The sequence below is a fragment of the Erpetoichthys calabaricus genome, chromosome 2 (genome assembly GCF_900747795.2).
Source record: "Erpetoichthys calabaricus chromosome 2, fErpCal1.3, whole genome shotgun sequence".
Classification (NCBI taxonomy): Eukaryota; Metazoa; Chordata; class Cladistia; order Polypteriformes; family Polypteridae; genus Erpetoichthys; species Erpetoichthys calabaricus.
The window spans coordinates 164,004,326-164,024,838 of record NC_041395.2 but is presented as its reverse complement, the minus strand read 5'-3'; the positions used below and the strand labels follow the sequence as shown (position 1 = coordinate 164,024,838).

At 36.9% G+C, this 20,513-nt stretch overlaps 1 protein-coding gene across 8 annotated transcripts in view; it reads left to right on the top strand.

Moving 5' to 3' along the window:
* The first annotated feature begins 14,779 nt into the window (after nucleotides 1–14,779).
* The window catches only part of phc3 (polyhomeotic homolog 3 (Drosophila)), a 95,060-nt gene continuing 89,326 nt past the window's right edge, over nucleotides 14,780–20,513 (top strand). For 7 of the 8 annotated variants that reach the window (XR_007934127.1, XR_007934126.1, XR_007934128.1 and 4 more), the window contains exon 1: nucleotides 14,922–15,021. The gene's annotated coding sequence lies outside the window, so the exon portion shown is untranslated. Of the gene's footprint in view, nucleotides 14,888–14,921; nucleotides 15,022–20,513 lie in introns of those variants that run through there. The other variant, XM_051922879.1, reaches the window with a different exon arrangement.

Here is a 20,513-nt window from a genome sequence, read left to right as displayed (position 1 = left end):
CATACTGCTGCTCACTAATCATCACCTCACTTCTTAACCTAGCTTCCACTACTCTTTCCCATAACTTAATGCTCTGGCTCATCAATTTTATCCCCCTGTAGTTACTACAGCCCTGCACATCCCCCTTATTCTTAAATATCGGCACCAGTACACTTCTCCACTCCTCGGGCATCCTCTCACTTTCCAAGATTCCATTAAACAATCTGGTTAAAAACTCCACTGCCATCTCTCCTAAACACCTCCATGCTTCCACAGGTATGTCATCTGGACCAACAGCTTTTCCATTCTTCATCTTCTTCATAGCTGTCCTTACTTCCTCCTTGCTAATCTGTTGCACTTCCTGATTCACTATCTCCACATAATCCAACCTCTTCTCTATCTCGTTCTCTTCATTCATTAGCCTCTCAAAGTACTCTTTCCATTTGCTCAACACACTCTCCTCACTTGTGAGTACATTTCCATCACCCGTGGGGGTGGTAAACATTAACATTATACAAAGTTATTGTCTGTTTTACCTGCATTTTTATCACTCTTTAATTTATATTGTTTTTTATCAGTATGCTGCTGCTGGAGTATGTGAATTTCCCCTTGAGATTAATAAAGTATCTATCTATCTATCTATCTATCTATCTATCTATCTATCTATCTATCTATCTATCTATCTATCTATCTATCTATCTATCTATCTATCTATCTATCTATCTATCTATCTATCTATCTATCTATCTATCTATCTATCTATCTATCTATCTATCTATCTATCTTCATCCTTTATTACCCTAACCTGCAGCACATCTTTCCCATCTCTGTCCCTCTGATTAGCCAATCGGTACAGGTCCTGTTCTCCCTCCTTAGTGTCCAACCTCTCATATAACTCATCATATGCATTTTCTTTAGCCTTTGCCACCTCTCTCTTCACCTTGTGCCTTTTCTCCTTGTACTCTTGTCTACTTTCTGCATCTCTCTGACTATCCCACTTCTTCTTTGCCATCCTCTTCCTCTGTATATTCTCCTGTATTTCCTCATTCCACCTCCAGGTTTCCTTTTCCTCCTTCCTCTGTCCAAATGTCACGCCAAGCACCCTTCTTGCTGTCACCCTTACTACATCTGTTATAGTTTCCCAAGTGTCTGGTAATTCTTCACTGCCACCCAGTGGCTGTCTCACCTTCTCCCTAAACTCAACCTTGCAGTCTTCCTTTTTCAACTTCCACCTTTTGATCCTTGACTCTGCCCTCACTCTCTTCCTCTTCTTGATCACCAACGTTATCCTACAGACCACCATCCTATGCTGCTTAACTACACTTTCCCCTGCCACCACTTTGCAGTCTTCAATCTCCTTCAGATTGACTCTTCTGCATAGCAAGTAATTTACCTGTATGCATCTTCCTCCACTCTTGTACGTAACCCTATGTTCCTCCCTCTTCTTAAAATACGTAGTCACCACAGCTGTGTCCATCCTTTTGGCAAAATCCACTATCCTCTGACCTTCTTCATTTCTCTCCTTGACACCATACCTACCCATCACCTCCTCGTCTCCTCTGTTCCCTTCACCAACATGTTCATTGAAATCTGCTCCAATCACCACTTTTTGTCCCTTGGGTACACTGTTCATCACTTCATCCAACTCACTCCAAAAATCTTCTTTCTCATCCATTGCACACCCAACTTGCGGGGAATATGCACTAACAACATTCATCATCACACCTCCAATTTCCAGCTTCGTAATCATCACTCTGTCTGACACTCTTTTCACCTCCAGAACACTCTTGACATACTGTTCCTTCAGAATAACCCTTACTCCATTTCTATTCCTATCCACACCATGATAGAACAATTTGAATATACCTCCAATCCACCTGGCCTTACTCCCCTTCCATTTAGTCTCTTGCATGCACAATATATCAACCTTCCTTCTCTCCATCATATCTGCTAACTCTCTCCCCTTACCAGTCATACTGCCAACATTCAAAATTCCTACCCTCAGTTCCACTCTCTTTAACTTCCTCCTTCCCTCCTGCCTCCGGACACATCTCCCCCCTCTTCTTCTCCTTCGGCCAACAGTATCCCAATTTCCGCCAGCACCCTGTTGGTTAACAGTACTGGTGGCGGTCGCTGTTAACCTGGGGCTCGACCGATCCGGTATGGAAATTTATATTGTTGTCCACATATTGATTTGGCAAAATTTTATCCGGGCTTGGGACCGGCACGAAGAAACACACTGGTTTGTGCATCCCCTGTGGCTGTTATACAAGAGGCAAAAATGAATGTATTTCTGACATGAATACAAAGAGTTTCCTGGCCTCATAATGTCTGAAGTGCTCGGATCTGCCAGAGGCCTAAAACTGTCTTGACTGAAGTTAGATGATTTTCGTCTTATTAGCAACAAGCTACGCCCCGAAAACGACTCTTTAAGTAGTGGTACTGATCACTGAAGTACCCAAGAATTTTGACTTTAATTACGAAATAGACCTTTTTTTTCTTCACTGTGTTCCTAATTTTTCTTTTCTGTGGTCCTAATACTCTTCTGAAGTAAACGGAAGGATAGAATGGATTAATGCTCAAGCCTGGAGGAAAAATTGAGGGTGTTGTACTATAAATGTACAAACATAAAGAAAAAGTAATCCCTCATAAAAAAAATAATGTGTAGTATTATCTAAAGGTAATTGGCAGCCCCACGATTAAAAAATATTTTCTGATGCATATTTGAGTTTATGTTATGATAAAACAAATAACAGAAAACAATTATAACTGATAAGTAAAGAGCACAACAACAAAAAAATGTAGCTTTTACTTAGCATCTGTTTATAAACATGCCACATAAAGAAGACAAAACATTTTAATCCATTAATGGTTACAGAAAAAATTCAGGCTTCACATACTACCTTGTTTCAGAGCCCAGTCCACATTCCTCATTATTTGGTGACAATAGAGAGTCTGTTATAGAATGATTAAGTGCTGTAGTGGTGCCAGACAAGTCATAATTTAATAGCGTTTTCCTTTGTTAGATGAAAATATTATATACATGGAAAGAAAACCCATAACTACTTACAATTGGCATTCTTTTGTCTTACATTGATATAAAACTGAAATATAAAGTAAAATTGACACAGTATACCCTGTGGTGTATTGGGGTCTCACCTACAATATGCTCCTGCTTTACATGAAGGACAGGTTCCTGTTTCATACAAACCTTATAAAGAAATAGGTATATTGAAAAAATAATGGCAAATTAAATCGATTTTTATTCGTAGCTGAATAAAAATGTGTATATATTGTTAAAAATTATTATTTTTAGTACAGGTACTTGTATTATTTCTTCTTATGTGAATAATATTTTCACATCAAATGTACAGTATGTTGGATATGTCAGATATATGCCGAAACAGTATTTTAATTTTTATTCACAATTATTCTGCAAACTGGGGGTCTATTAAAATATATGTAGCCACGCTCTGAAAATCTACATCTCTCCCTGGTGTAGAGGAAAAAAAGAACATCCACCATCCGGAGGAGGATGTGGCAATGAAGTGAAGCCCCTGGGATAAACCTGAGGAACAAGCCATTTCAGAGGACTCTTGCAATCCTAGCAATCGTTAATCAAAAATTTGTTGTTCCACTGACACAATTATGAGATCAGTGGTGACATTCATTGTAAAAATTAGTGACCACTGGTTGTGTACCTGAGGTTTTAAGGCTACATGGTTTCCTTAAGCAGCCAGGTTTTGAGTGGTTCAAATACTTAAAATCACAATGTTTGCAGTCTTTTCTACTGGGGTCTTTGCTATGAGGATATTTTAAACCATGTGGCTATGTAATAATAATAGTAATACATTTTATTTATATAGCGCCTTTATAGCATGTTATAAGGAAGAAAAGCCCTAAACATAACCCCAAGGCACATATTTCAACTGGTAAAATTGAGGGATCCATGTAGAGTGTAGAATTTGATTTAACAATGTACTTTATATGTAGTAAATCACTGACAAATATTTAGTGGTAGTGGTTTACTTTGCAACATAAGCCAGGGCCAGTACAGTGGAAGCTTTGGTAGATAGCTTTCTTTTAAGCCTATGAAAACCAAACAACAGTACAGTGAACAGAACAGAAACTCTGAACCCCAGGCATTCACAGATGCATGCCATCTGATGAAATTGTAGAAGCTCAGACCATGCTTTTGTATCCATTAAGGGACAGGTAGCTTTTATCACAACCATTAACCAGTTGGTGACCTTGGTGTTTCAGCATCAATATAATTTGATAATGCACATTTCTCAAATCCTTTAGACCTAATGGCTTTGTAAATCAAAATTACACAATGATTGAAAGACCAAAATGGAAAGAGTTAAAGAACATATTATTAGAGTGTTTAGTCTTGATTCTACATTAGTTGGGAGAATTAATATTGTTTAAAATGAATATCTTTCCAGTTTTTATCAGGGCATCCTTATATAAGTTAACAAATCCTTCTTTAAAAAGTACACACATTTTACATTGTGATTTCATTCAGTTGGAACATGACAAGGCCACAGATAAAAAATGTGACTGTGGAAGGAATCCGAAAGAACTGAAATCCTGTTGAGTTGGTTAGTTATGAAAAGAAAATCCTTCTGTAACTCTTCTCTTTATACTTTACTCTTCACCCTAGCCATCACTAATTATCATCACCTAAGCAGAAATGCAGTAGTTCAAATCATATTCAGAATTTGGTACCAATGCAGGAAAAGTTTAAGGGCTGAGTTGTTATTGTTAATTTGCCCCTTTCAAGACAATCATGTCCGTAAACTACCCATTACATATTGATATTTAGATTTCTAGATATTCTTTGTTTGACAACATACTGTATTTGAATCCTATAAACAACAGTAATAGAAATGTAGCCTTTCATTAACACATTTATTTTACTACAACTACATACAAGTTAGAGACTTTTCTAAAAAAATATTAGCTTGATCTTCCTAATCTTCCTTCAAATTTTGTTGTGGAGATTGTATTGTTTTTTGATAATGAATATATAGGCATCACCTGCAAACTATAATAGTTGAATGCACCCCTAGAAGCAGTGTTGGGAACAGAACTTTACAATTAGAATTTCAGATAAGTAGAAATCAGTTATTGATAAAAACCCACAGTTCAACAGTTTGAGCGAATCATTCACTGCTGTAACCTGGGGTTAAAACGATGTCACTGTCCTTCAAAAGGAGACTGCCATCAGGAAGAGCATTCAACTATAAAAAATCTGCCACAATAACCCCTTGATTATGAAATACAACAACCAAAGTTACAAAGCATTGGCGGTAGGGAAAAGTCCACATTACACTTTGTGTGTCCCCAGCTACGTCAAACCACTGATGTGGGCATCTATGCAATGTGGGGAGACCAGCATGATGGCAGGGAAAATGAAGGTGAAATAGTGAATAAGAGGTGTAAAAGAGACAGTATAAAGATTCAGGCAGTCAGTCAGTCATCATCCAACCCACTATATCCTAACACAGGGTCACAGGGGTCTGCTGGAGCCAATCCCAGACAACACAGGGCGCAAGGCAAGGACAAACCCCAGGTAGGGCGCCAGCCCACCGCAGGGCACATACACACCAAGCACACACTAGGGACAACTTAGGATCACCAATGCACCTAACCTGCATGTCTTTGGGAGGAAACCCACGCAGACATGGGGAGAACATGCAAACTCCACACAGGGAGGACCTGGGAAGTGAACTTAGGTCTCCTAACTGCAAGGCAGCAGTACTACCACTGCACCACCCCAGAATAAGGATTTCAACTTGAAATTTTGGAAGTATGATAGGAAAATTTGGTGAAGTGTTGTAGGTGCTGAACAAAAGAAGAGTATATGCATGCTGCATTCAGAAAACAGAAGATGAGGTGGAAAGGTAATGAGTAATGAGCAGTGACTTGAATGGGCATGTTGGAACCAGTGCAGATGATTATAAAGGTGTCCACGGAGCTTTAGGTTTGGTGCTAGACATTTTGAGAATGTGAGGTTTCAAGAGTTTGGTAATCTGGTGGAAATGGTGGCGTGCAACAACATGTTGTAAGAAGGAGGAATGCAGGTTTTTGACATATGAATCCAGCGATGCAAAAATTACAACAGACTATTTATTGAAGAGGAACGTTTATTGTGACATTGTGAAAATGTGAAAGTGAACCCTGGAGAGGGTATTGGATATAGGAAAATGATTAGTCAGAGGCATGAAGAAAAATAAGAGGAAGTATACACGGATGCTAAAGGTCTAGACGTTGAAGGAAGTGTGAGAAGAAATTTACCTGAAACATTGGTAGAAAATGCAAATGATGTTTAAAAATAACCTGATTTGAATGGCATGTGAAACACATTGAAGAATATCTGGTTGATATCAATACAAGAAGTCTGCAGTTGGATAAAGGCACCAGTGAGAGATAACGAAACATGGTGCTGAAATGCTGAGGGAGAGATGGCAATTAATGAAAATAAGTGAAGCTATAAGAAGTGGCAGAAAACAAGAGGAAAAGTTGACAGTGAGTTATAGGATAAAGCAGTTTTAAGCGCACATGAAGTAAAAATTGAAATGTGTTGAGGATCTTAAAACAGATGGCAAAAAGGCAGGATGTAGTAATTGTGAATTGCTTGAAATATGCTGAAGAGAACATCATGATCGATAGTATTAGGATTAAGGATACCTGGAAGTAGCATATGGAGAAGTTGCTGAATGACGAGGACGCATGCGATAACGATGTTCATCATGAGAAACATGATGGCCTGAGCTGAAAGTTTTCAAAATAGGTGGTTACAAAAGCATTGTAAAAGGTGGAGATAGGTAAAACAGGTGGCCCAAATGTGGCATGTGTGATAAAACTGTCAGGAGAAACTCCCTCTTAGGGTTTTTTTTGGAAGTGAGAGCACAAACAATTTAAAGGTGTGAAGGTAGTCTGCAAATAAGTGTGACTTTTGTTTGTAGAAAGTTTGTGAATACTGAAAGTATGTGTAAATTTAAATATAAGCAGTTGAGTGTTTTAGAGAAAGAAAGAAAATTCAGCTACTGAGGTGACATATTTAAGCAGGAGCAGGTACCGTAATAATAGCAAGGGTAACAGGTGCATGGAAGAAATTCTGGATGCTGTCCCCTATTCTGACTTCTAAAGGAGTCTATAGCATTGAAGGGTAAAGTTTATTAGATGTGTTTGAGTACTATGCTCTTAAGGGAGTGGGCCATGAGTGATAAAAGCAGATAATGAATCAAAGCTGAAAAGAACATAGTTAAAAATAATCAGGTGGGTGGACATACTTTGATTATCCATTTTACCTGGTTCCCCTAGTGTTTACTACTTTTGGGTGTGCAGATTGGAGTGTCCTCTGCATGGTCATGTGGATTGGCATCTTGGATTGAGGCTGCTACATGGTGGTGGGGGTGTCACAAGAGCCAACATGCGCGATGGTACTGTAGTCAATTTATAGGTGTGCACATGTGGTGGGATCCTGGTGTCATATGATGTGATGAGCAGTATAAAGGTGAGTTGGAGAGATCAGATTGGGGAGCACCAGGGAAGAACAACCAGATGTGAGAGAGAGTTAGTTTAGTGAGTGGCTGATAAACATCTATGACAGTGAAAGAAAGTCAGTTTCTTTACTAGATGACTGGAAATGGGAAAGATCTATTAAAATGAATGAAAAAAACATTTACACAGAATATGGATGGAAGTGCTTCTAAAGAATACTCTCTTTTTTAAAACTGATTTTCTTGCACACCCGGGGAAATTAGCCCCTAAAAAGACATTAATGAATTTTATATTTGTTTTATTTATGTATTATTAATGCATCAAAGTTTCTGCGTGATTACACTGTACTTGTAGATTAGTATTTTTAAAATGCTTTTTCTAAGATCCTCAAAATAAAACTGTGAAGTTAGCCCTCTTGTGTCAGCCTACTCACTGATTTACTGGTCCTTACTCTCAATACAAGGTCAGGTTTTTTTTTTTTTTTTTTTGAGAAAGCCAGACATCACATTCAATAGCAGAGGTGGGGTGCAGTTTTAGAGTATAACAAAGGTGGCTTTATAAAGAGAAGTGAAGATTGTTCCATCCAAGAGGACTGAAGGATTCACAGACTTCAGGAAGAGCAGATGGTTATAGCTGCAGAGAAAGCAACTGCAGGTTAGAATGTGGTGGTTTTGGAGCAACTAATGGAACAATTCACCTAATCCAATTATTAAAAAGGGAGGCTAGACTGGCATTTTATATCATGATTTGCTGAAGCAGGCTATATTAGAAAAAAATAAAATAAGTCTAAGGATGGAAAAATACCAAAAAAATCTGTTGGCTTATTTGACAGACCAGTGTAATAAGTGGCCGAGACCAAAGAATAATTGTAAATAAAAATAACTGATGTATTTGTATTGAAGCTGTTCTTTCAGGTCTTTGATTTTGTGGTTCAGATTTGAATAAAGGAGAATTGGCACAAAACATCAAGGGAGGAAAATTTGGCAGAGGAGTTATTAGCACATCATGGGCAGCAGATCTGGCAACTAGAAAAGAGAAGAGCTGGAAGAGTGAGATGTGTTTGTGCAAGCTTAGGTATGTCTGGGTTTGGTAGTGGCCATGGTCCTGCCCTTGTAGTAAAGGCCCCTGCAAATGAACCATCTGGTATGGGATATTACTGTATAGTTGTGGGAGAAGGGACATATTAGGAGGGAAGGTCCTAATAAGAGAAAATAAAACAGTAATTTGTGTAATGTGCCATGTCCATTACCAGCATCATTGCCTGTAGAGGATAAAGAAAAGGTGGTGACTGTGTAGGGGGAAACAAAATACAAAGCTTCATTGATACAAGTAGCATGCACTCCTTGATGAGCAGGGATTGCCATGATTTCCAAGTAGATGATTCAAACAGGAAAGCGGTTCTAAGGTATGTGTATGGAGATGTGGTCACTTGTCCTATGGTATGAGTTGATCAGGAGACCTGGGAGGAGAAATATGTCTTATACATGGATTTATTAGAGAATATGCCATTTCCTAGGGCTGTATCTGCCAGGCAACAATCTGTTGCAAAATGAGTTGGTGGAAGAGATGTTGGATATCCCTAGGGAACAGGCCTGTGATGGTGTAGGTTGGTTTTTTGCTCCCATTTCTGCTTTGGGGGCCTCTTGAACTAGACACTGTCGATAATGTAGCTGGATGAGCTTGGCAAGTGAGGACAAAACATACAAAGTAATGGGAAGGAATAAAGATGCTCAGTACTTTTTTTAAAAACCATTAAAAAATAAAAGTGCTCAATAAGTGCAGTGCTCCAAAAATCTTCATCAAATAAATAATCCATAAAAACAGTGTCAGTCCATGAGTTTAAAATCCTGATTAAAATGAGTTAAAAGCAAACAGCCATTGGGTCCTTCAAGTCTTGCCCAACAAGCTCAGTACCTCTCCAATTCCATCTCCCCACCTCACCCTCTGCTCGCTCAGCTGGTAGAGATACTAGCATCCATAGTCCTCACTTTCTGACCCCCATCTTAGCTGCCTCAAGTGGTGTCAGCCAGACTGCTTGGGGTCGATTGTCCTCCCATCTTCCTTCACGCTCTTGCAGTCGACACTCGGATCCCTGGGGAGGACACCACCTCAATCTCACCCACTCCTCGAAAATTAATCAGTGGGGATTATCTGACCTACGAGCGCCGATCCTTTGCTCCTTCATGGGCCAACGACCATGCTGCCTCTCACCCTTACTGGCTGGCTAACTCGTTCTGCCACTCTCCCCAGTGCTATTGTCACATCTCTGTCTCTGTCTCATTTTTCCTCTTTCCGATCTGCTTTTCTTCTTTATTTTCTTCTCTAGCACTTGGGCTTCCTTTATAAAACCAGGGAACTGGCACAGCTGTGGCAATCAGTAGCTCCAATTAGGGTCATGGGTGAACCTGCACCTGTGCACTAAGTACAGGGCCATCCACTCCCACATTGGGGTTGGGAACCACTCTCGCCACGCTACCACGCCCCCACCCAGAGAAGCGGATGCAGTAATTATTCATTTCAATACGCCAACCAGCAGCTGACCTCAATTTATCACAAGGCCAATGAAAAAGAAAACAAGTAAACAAAAGGGACTGGCCTTGCTTCCTTTCAAAGAAGAGGACAGAGGTGGCATGGTCCATAAAATCTATGCTAAGAGGAAGCAGGAGAAAGCCTGGGGAAAACACTAACAAGGGAGGGTAAGGATACCTGTCTCTGGTCTTCTAGGACAAAGCCTTGATTTACCTGAGGATATAGGCCCCTCAACATCATGACGCAAGCTTACAATCTTGTTGTGATCGAGCTCCTAGTCAAAGGCAAACAAAGACAGGAGAAAAACTTGTGATTAATAAAGCATTCTTTAATATCAAGACAGGTGTGGTGAATGTATAGTATTACTGATGGGTTTGAGAGAACAAACATTAGGATAAAAGCAAATTATACCTTGGGCTGGCCATTTAGGAACAGCAAAACCAGCAAACTGTATTACAAAATATGTTTTGGTGAGGATGGTCCACAGATATGGCTAGGATTTGTAAAACCTGTGCAGAGTGTCAGAAGGTAAGTCCAATCAAAAGTGGTGATCAAGCACCATTGATACCCTTACCAGTAATTGAGGAACCATTCTCAAGGCTTGTGATGATTATACTAGGTCCATTAGCAAGGAGTAAATTAGGGTATAAATATATTTTAGTAGTGTGTGACTATTCTGCAAGATACCTGGATGACTTTCCCCTTAGAAAGATTCATGCTATCTAAGTAGTACAAATTCTCATTCAATTATTTTCAAAAATATAGGATTTCCCTGTGTGATGGAGTGACAGGAAGTCAAATGCTGATTTTACAGAAAGACGTAGTGTGGAGGCAATGAGTGTTGTGCTCTGGAGAAACAGATTTGATGGATTAGGCATGTGGAGTGAAAAATAGAAGATAATTGGGTGAAGAGGTAGATGAACTAAGCCCAAGAGGGGGGCCAAAGAAAATTTTATTGGAGCTGGTGTTAGATAATGTGAAAAGAATGTGTCTCACCTCAAAGCATATCCACAACCTTGGAGAGTGAAGGAAAAATATTCAAGAGGGAAAACAGTTAAACTGGGTAAAACCAGATAATGGTGATGATGATGGTATATTCAACTTGAATTTGTCTATCATACTCTCAGACTATCCAAAACATACCTGGGACAAAACTTCAATGGTTGGGGTAATAATTGGGTCACATGTTTTGGTACTGTTGCATGTTTAGATCTTAATAGAATATATTCCAATAACTATACAGTAAATTATAATTGTCGACAGAAGGGCCAGATTACTAGATAATGTTTTAATGATAGGAAAGAAAACAGTCATTTGTATAGTGTGCCATGTCTGTTATCAGCATCATTGCCTGTAGTGAATAATGCTTTTCAAGAACTCCTATAACTCTCTAATAGCTCATTTCTGAGAAATAACAAACAGGATTACACTGCTTAATGATTTTTTTTAATTTATATTGCTAGTGTATATCTTTCACAACTGGGAGACTCCTAACCCACCTAAAACTATGGAACAAAATTATCTTACTTTTCTTACAGTTAGATAAAAATCAAATTTACATTACAAGTAATTGTTTTAAACTTCTATAAAATTTGACCTTATTTGATTAAGCATGTTGAACCTCTTTTAACCATTGATTTGTTGTAATTCTTTTAATGTAATGCTTTTTACAAAATCAATAAAAGTTATTAAAAAAGAAAAGCAAAAACACAGTGTAGGAATTCATGGTCTGGACTCTTGCCACAATTCCTTTCTTTCAGAATATTAGTACACTGGTACTCTTTGCCTTTGAAGCATTGCCAGGTCCAAGATAAAATGATATCCCCTATGAATGGCTGGATTTCCAAGTTGAAAGAGATAGACAAGTTATTTTGGCAAATTTCTTACCAGACTATCTTATGTTTTTGTATAATTCTAGTGAGAAAAATGCTGATGAAGTAAAATCCCCTTGAGGAAACCTTCACTTTACAGGCTATGACTAGCCAAATAAGTGAAAATCAAAAATCAAAATATAAAGGATGGTAGTACAAAGGTGAAAATCATTGGTCACAAAGTTACATTTATATCAAATTCAATATATAAATAAAAAATTGAATATAATCAGAAACTTTAAGTAACAAACAATACAGCAGAGAAGCAGATTTGTAAATTATATTGAAGAAAACTGGAACTTGCAGCAAATTTTAAATGAAAGAATATGTGACACATTTGTGTAATAAAAAACATCTCGCAAAGATTGTTCATGCAACAACAAGTGAAAAATGCAAACACATTAAAATTACACTATGGCTGTATTTCTGGATATAAAAAACATAAGCAGCCATTGCTCAGTTAATGTAGGATAGTACATTAAAAAAATGAATTATTTTGTTGAAGTAATTAAATGAACAAAACTTTAGAAAACAGCAGTGTTTGTGTATGGGTAAAACAGGCAATAAGAAAAGAAGATAGTTGGAGAACAGTCAAGTGAAATATCTCTTCATACTGAGCAATTGTGCTGATCACCATGTGCCAGTGATGTATTTCTAGAAAATGAAGAGAAGCATGAACACAAAACAAAGGGAAAAAAGTTCTATAGGTTATAGGATCATTATTTTCCTGTGTACATGTGACAATAAATGTACAATACATTTTACAAATGTGATCTCTTTTTATCTACTGTAGATTACTGAAGAGAAGAAATTGACATGCATTTTTTAAGTTATGCAATTACCAAGAAATATTTATTATTTATTTTGTTATATTTAAGTGCTTCTGTTTCAATACATCTGAATATTCATCATATTTTTAAGTTGTATCTGCCATTATGTCTTCAGAATGATTCAGTCCTAATAGATACAGCAATACCAAGACTGTTATAATGAATTTCACACATCTGCACACAAGTAGATTACAGTTACACTGATGAAATGCTTGTAATGAAATGTAATAAAGCCCTTTCTGACTTGTCTTACATTGCATGGTGTGGAACGCTTTGCTGCTGTGCCACCTACATGCCTGTTTTAATCAATCTATGTTCATTCTCATAATGTCTGTCATAACATTCTGAAAAAAAACACACTATAGGAATAAGAGGATGACTAGTACTTTTTAAAGAGGCAGTCTGAAATGAAAAGTATTAAATTTAAATTACAGATTTTCAAACTTTTACCACATTTAATAAATGCATTTTTGCATTTTTAATGCAATATCATTTTCTATTAAAAATAACCTGCTAATAAAGGTTACCTTTTCTTTCTCTAGTTGTATGCTGTGGACATTATCTGTGTTTAGATCCCATGACAATATGTGATCAGTCATTACAGGTATTAACATTTTGTAAAGTGTTACAGTGTTATTTAGAATCAGTATGAAAATGCTGAAAGCTGAATAAAATTGTCTATTTTCATCTGAAGAAGTTTTACTTAAGACCCTAACATAGCATTGGTAGTGACAATTAAAACACTGTAGCTCTATTTATGTTTATTAAACCATGTATTTCAATGCACTCTACTTTATGCTGCTGTGAAATATGAGGAGTTATACTAGGAACAGTGGGTGCAAAGGATGGACCAACCTGTCACAGGTCACATTATAAATGAAAAACAATAAATTATAACCAATGCAGTATTTACAAATGCCCCTTAAAGGTCTTACTTCAGAAATAAGTAATATGTACCCTTTTCATTAAAATTTGCATTACGGATATACAGGAAATTAACCAGATGGATATATTAGGTGCTATAGGCTGTATATTACAAATTATTTTACAATTGTATCAACAATATATATATATATATATATATATATATATATATATATATATATATATATATATATATATATATATTACATTGTTCATTTGCTCAATATCTATCTGGAATTAACACGTCTTGACTTTTCCCTAAGCGATATGTATTAAAGGGAACAGGGCTGTGCCAATCAATATTTTACTAATGGAATAATAATAATAATAATAATACTGTTAAATATTGTATTAAGTTGAATAAGCGCTGTCAAAGGAGCTAAAACACTGTCAGATATGTTTAGCGTAAACAAAAACGACATCTCTTTAGCTGGCATAGAATCCGGGTCCAGCTATTAAATACTGAACTCATATTTTGAAACTATTATGATAAATGGCTAATGATATTTAAGTCTAAAGGTAAATTAATCCGAACTAAGATTTCAATCCTTAATATTTTAATGTAGGACGTACATCTTTTTAAAGGAAAAGGATTAAAAATGGAAAATAAAGTACTGTATTGTAATTAGTGCGAAGGCTAACTGCAGTTACTCAAGTTTATTCTTTAAGTGTTAAAATATTTCACTTTACTATATTAGGTGTTCCCATGTGTTCGTTGACTTTTTACCCTTCATTTCTTCTTTATTTTGTTTATTTATTTATTTTTATTGTTTTATTTGTGTGTTTGTTTATTTCTCTCAATTACAGATGATAAATATATAATAACTAGGTATTTTCTTTAATGAAAGTTTTCAGAATCTATTGGTCAGCACCATGTAATTATGTGTAATTTATTTATACTATAGATTGAAGTATGTATATACATTTAAATATTTCTAATTTTTTCGTTATCCTTGAAAGTCACAGTTTTACCTGGAGTTGTGAAAATTGATTTTGAACTCTAAATTACCATATAACGGTAAACAAACTGGTAAAATCCCCGCACTTCTTTTACCGCTTCAGCCGTAAATCCCAGGAGACCCCCAGGCAGACCTCCACCCCCCTCTCTCTAGGTTTTACTTCACCGCGCTTGGATGAGCGAGCCGCAAATATTATGGCCATTTTGTATAACCTCCAAAAGTGTCTGCTTGTGTGAAGTCCTCCTACACTGAGAGCGGTGCTGTGTCTGTTTTCTTTCTAAGAGTACGTAGCTTTTTGTTTTTATCTCCATTTTAGTGAGCATTTACGCATTAGGACATGACAGACTGTGAGACAGCCTAAATCCGTGACAGACGCTCACCGGGATGGGTTATGATTAATGATAATTCCTTGGGCAGGTAATGCGATTTTAGATTACGAGAAAATAGAAAACCTGGTGCTGTTCAAGCAGTGTTAGCCTTGGTCTATATTGTTCTTATGTATGGAGACCTGTTATTAATAATTACGAAAAAGCAGTACTGTATATGCCAGTGTCGACTAATTTGATGTAAACGCGTGCAAATGTCAATTATTGCGGAAAGCGGAGACTTTAGTCCAGACGTTTTGGTGGCGCACATAAGCAGTCGTGTTTACATCGTAGGAATGAAAGACAAGGACTATGTTAAAATGCGATCATCCTCGATTCAGTCTGGATATTGATGTGTAAAGCTTTTTGTATAAAGTTGATGTAGTGTCATTGCGTATCATTTTGTGTATAGCGATCATATGTTTACAAACTGCTGTTGCATGTAAAAATGTGAACGTTCGAGGCATGGCTTGGCAGTATATGAAGAGCGTTACAATTTACCTTGAACCTGAACGTATTATACACCTTTTTCTAGATGATGTTTGCTGTAAACATACACGTATCGTAAAGTAATAAATATTATAAAAGGAAAAAGTTTTTATTTTCTGTCACTGATTGGCATGTATTTCAAGTAAAATTGCAACTGCAGCTGCTAAGGCGCGGTCCTGAAAGCAAGTTTAATGTTATCGTTAACTGTAATCCGATTTTACTTGAAGCCTTATAAATTCTTAAATTGTAAGTGCGTGAGCATTTATCTTAACGCGAATTACGCATCAGCATGTTGGGGCTACAGGTTTCTTTCTTTCTTTCTTTCTTTCTTTCTTTCTTTCTTTCTTTCTTTCTTTCTTTCTTTCTTTCTTTCTGCAATTTTCCTAGATTCTCTTCCTTATTCGGACTTAAACTAATGTAAAACGTTTAAACTTAGGCAGGCAGTTCTGCACCCTTCTCAAGATGATCCGATAGTCATCCAGTAAAATACACAACCTCAGAACAGCTGCTTCTGGGGCTGATGAGATTAATTATCAAGATAAAAATGATGATTTATACCAATTTTAAGGTTACGTAGCATTATACGCACAAATACATTCCCTAAAGAAAATTATTTCCAATTAATCCACTCTCACACGTTTCGTTATAAAGCTTTGGATTCAAACTACAGCAAATGAAAAATGGCAGCACGTATTTTGTCTTCACTAATTAATACTTGTGTCAATAAAAAATATACGACTCCAAACTTGAAAATTGTGGCATGTGTTGGATATTGGATAAACTGTGTATTATTTTATACATAGGTTCTGTTAATCTGACAGAATTTAATTTTTTGCGTATCGTAACTAAACAAGTTTAAGCTTAACCTTTTCTGAAATGTTGTTTACTTCCCCGTGTACAGTTAATGTTCATTATATTGTAATTTGTCTAATTGTATCTTTTATTTTATGAGCCGATACAATTCTTGGCAGCTTAAAAGTTATGAAAGTCCTGGGGCATTTCGATTCCATAAATTGTTTAGTTTAATTTATTTTTGCTTTGAGAATCCCTTGAAGATAAAATTGAGAATAAAAGCCGCTATCTGAAGTATTGCTTGGTAATTTGATAGATGGAATTTGCGGGGATTGTTGTTTAGCTCCGCTGTTTCATACGTTAGAATGGTGAAATAATCATTTAAAATAACAATGAACTCGGCTATTACTTTACTTTTTTTCAGCTTCTGCTAACGAAACGTATTGGAAAACCCCCCATAGCCAAGAACATGCGCGACTAGCGCGCAAGATTCAAGTACTGTACTTTTAAAACATCGCTATCATAATAAAGCTTTGTACAGGCGGAAGAAATGTTTTTAATGAAAGTAAACCGTATTTCCCAGCTGTATTATGCAAATTATACTACAAAAAGACTATCTCGTGATATCTTTCATAAAAAAAAATACACGCGCTGTATAGCTAAATAATTTTACACTTGTTGAGTCCATCAGAAGCTGTCTTTAAGACATACTGAATGCCAAAATGCAAAAGTATTCAGACCCTGGATGGCTGACAACATTTTTTCTGCGTTTGCTGCATTGGCACATGTAAATGAACGGTTTCCGACAGTTCGCGAATCTTTACTGGAAAAAAGCGAGTTTCGGTGAAAAGAAGTTAAGTAACCCAAACAGGAAACCTAAAAGTCGTAATTGCACACGTATTTAAACCTTTTTGTGGCAAACCCGCGTGAATTCAGGTGCAAAGAAAAACTGTAACAGCCGCACCACTAGCTAATTAGTTCCCATGACTTCGCAGTAAAAAAAGTCTCTTTGAGGTTTCTTCGTCAGGTAATTAATCAGTCATGAAAACCATGGGGCTTTCAATGTAAGTCAAAGTCACTGAAAAACATGCACAGGAAGGAGAGCAACAAAGTGTCAAATATCTGTCAATATAGTCTTTCATTTGCTTATCAAGAAAGTAAGAGGTGTGCTAGCCAGTTTAAGCTAGGATGTCCCTTCAAATTGAGTGTCAGAACAAGAAGTCCCATTGCTGAAGTCATGGTGAGACCACTACTAAAATCTGGTAAACTATTAAATTCAGTGGACGTGATGAGATTAGAAATGAAAAATAACCAGGTTAATCCACAACGATTGATTAACAAGAAATATTTAAGTGCTGTACTAAACGTAAAATGGGGCAAACATAACAAAACTGGAAGTGTTTGACCAAAGCTCATGTGTTAGGCTATAGATCAGACAATGAGTACCACTCCTGCTTTCAAACATGGGGAAAGTATAATTTAAGGCAGGCTTTTCAAAGACATGTACCTATTAGGACTATGGACAAAACTGACCAACCAAAGAAAATGCCAACAATCTCAGAAAATCCCCAATGGAGTCCAAATTCGTATCCATCAGGACAGTAGCAAACAGTACAAAGCCCGCAACTTAATACAAAATTAGAGAACATTTCTAAGTAATTAATTCAGAGCTCTGACTTAAATCTATTGCAAAAACTTAAACGTTGCCCCCAACTTCCAAGCAATATGAAAGTGCTTGAAAGAAATATAAGAAGAATAAACAAAAATTACATCATTCATTTTGCAAAGTTTCTAGAGAAACACTTAGAAAAGACTTGCACCTTTAACTGCTGCCAAATGTGCTTACAACAAATATTGAATTCACATGTTTGAATACATAAGCAATTGATATTTTATCCTGTTTACTCATTGTAACATTTACCATATTTTACTCCTAATATTCTTCTCTTTGTGCTCCCTAATTTTAGATAAACTATTAAGTTAAAAAATGCACACATTTGTTGCACAATTATATGTATAATTTTACAAAACATACACAATATAAGAGCCAATATACCTCTTCAAGGTTCAGTGCCTGTGGGGTAGGAGACACTGGTTCAGCTGTTACTCTGGGTTGGTAAATTGGGGGGGGGGGGGGGGGGGGTATGGGTTTTCGGGGTCGGATGTTTCCTTTAGTCTCTTGGGTATTGACTCAGCATGACCCTGAACTGGATAAGTGGGTTATTATATGGATGAATGGATATTAGTAAAAAAAAAAAGACTACATTAAATAACTACATGACACATGCAAGCTGTTAATTGCTTTTAAACTGTTGTGACAACAGACACTGCATAAGTAAATTTAACCTGTTTACTGTTCTATAAATAGAATATATTCTTTTCACATTTATTTACTATAGATGGTTAATTTATTTTTTTTAAAGAAATCATACGCATATTTCACAAATCTAATTAAACTAAATATAGGCCTACCCCTCTGTATGGATTAAAGATGCTTTTTTAAAATGTGTGGGTGTATTAGGTTCTTTTATTGAAAATGCGATAACTTGTATGTGTAAACCAAAAGTTCACGTCCCCTGAACCATTTCCTTAAGATATCCACTGAACCATTTCCTTAATGTTATGGTTTTTATACATGCTTATAAAATGGTATGGGTTCTGAGACCTGCAGCTCCATAAATTGAGAACTAGTGCTGAAGTAAGTAACCAGTTGTGGACATGATGCCATCGTAGGACAATTCTACATTCTTTCACTGTGCTTCAGTGTGGCATATACTACCTGGTAACGCATATTCTGAGTTATGGGAGAAAACCAAATTCGTAAATTGATATTTACCCTCTTTAATTATCGTTTATCATATAAAAAGTAATTTAGTGCAATAACCAAAGCGATCCTTTAATTGACAGTCTTCGATGAGGCAACTCGATCAGTATTTAAGATATAATGTTGATGGGAAAGGAGAGCGGCACTGTGGCTTACTGGTTAGGAAACTGGGTTTAAAACGCTGGGAAGCAACTGTAACAATAACGTTTACACGTTTTTCCCATGGCAATGAATGTTTGCTTCCGTTATGCTAAAGAGATGCCCGTTAGTTTAAGAGCGTTAAGAGAGTTGCCGTGCGATGGACTGTCGTTAGGTGTATGAAGCTGCAGGGCTAGGCTGTAGCCCTAACCTGAATTTGACTTATGTGATATGGAAATCGATTAGAAATATACAGGTAGCATGGTGACCTTCGGCCACGGAGTGTCATTTCATGTTGACGCATCTCTTTAAAGCGTACCAGGCCTAAAACAACAGGAGTTTAATTTGCTAGGTATGAAATACAGCTCACAGCCTAGTCAAGATGCTGAAGATGTCGATCCGAACAAGTAACCTGGCTGGCGTGCTATTATGCGTCGTAATTCGAGTATACTGGAAATTGACAATTTTTTTTTCAGAAGAGTTTCGTTCATGGTGTACTGAACCTTTGTACGTATACCGTTTACCGGGCGAAAGCGTATCAGCACAACATTACGCAGCAGACAGCTACTCGAGTCTTACGTAGGTGAAGTTTGAAGGGATCGTTACATAATGCACACACGTGCAGGCACTTTGACTGTAAACTTTATTGGTATATTAACTGAGACGTAGTAGTAGGGTGTTGTACCGTGTTAGGCTTTATGGGTGCAACGAGAAGTCAAGCAAAATGACTCCTTTTATTGGCTAACTAAAAAGTTTACAACATGCAAGCTTTCGAGGCAGCTGAGGCCCCTTTTTCAGGCAAGATCTGAAGAAGGAGCCTGAGCTGCCTCGAAAGCTTGCATATTGTAATCTTTTTAGTTAGCCAATAAAAGGTGTCATTTTCTTGACATCTCATTAACTGAGACGTAAAATTCGCCCATTTACAAAGGTGCAGGCAGATTCCTGTGGATGCAGCAGAGGTCATCTTCGCTGGTACATAACGGATTTTTTTTTGTACTCAGTATATCAGTTTTAGGCAGTGCTGTTTATATTATCAGTGTCCAATATTGTACGGAAATTTTACTTTTAAGGCCGAGAGCACCTCTTCTTTTTTTTTTTCAAAGGTGCGGAGTATTAAGCTAAATGAAAATACCGTACAATTTAACATGCATATTTTTCTCCAGAAAATGTGAATAGTTGCTACCGGTAGTAAAAATTGCCTCGTTATTTATATAATTATCAGAAGCTGACTTTTCCTTTAAATTTCTAGTGTTACTCTCACACTTGAAGTACAATGCCTTTCCGTACGTTGGTGTATTGAT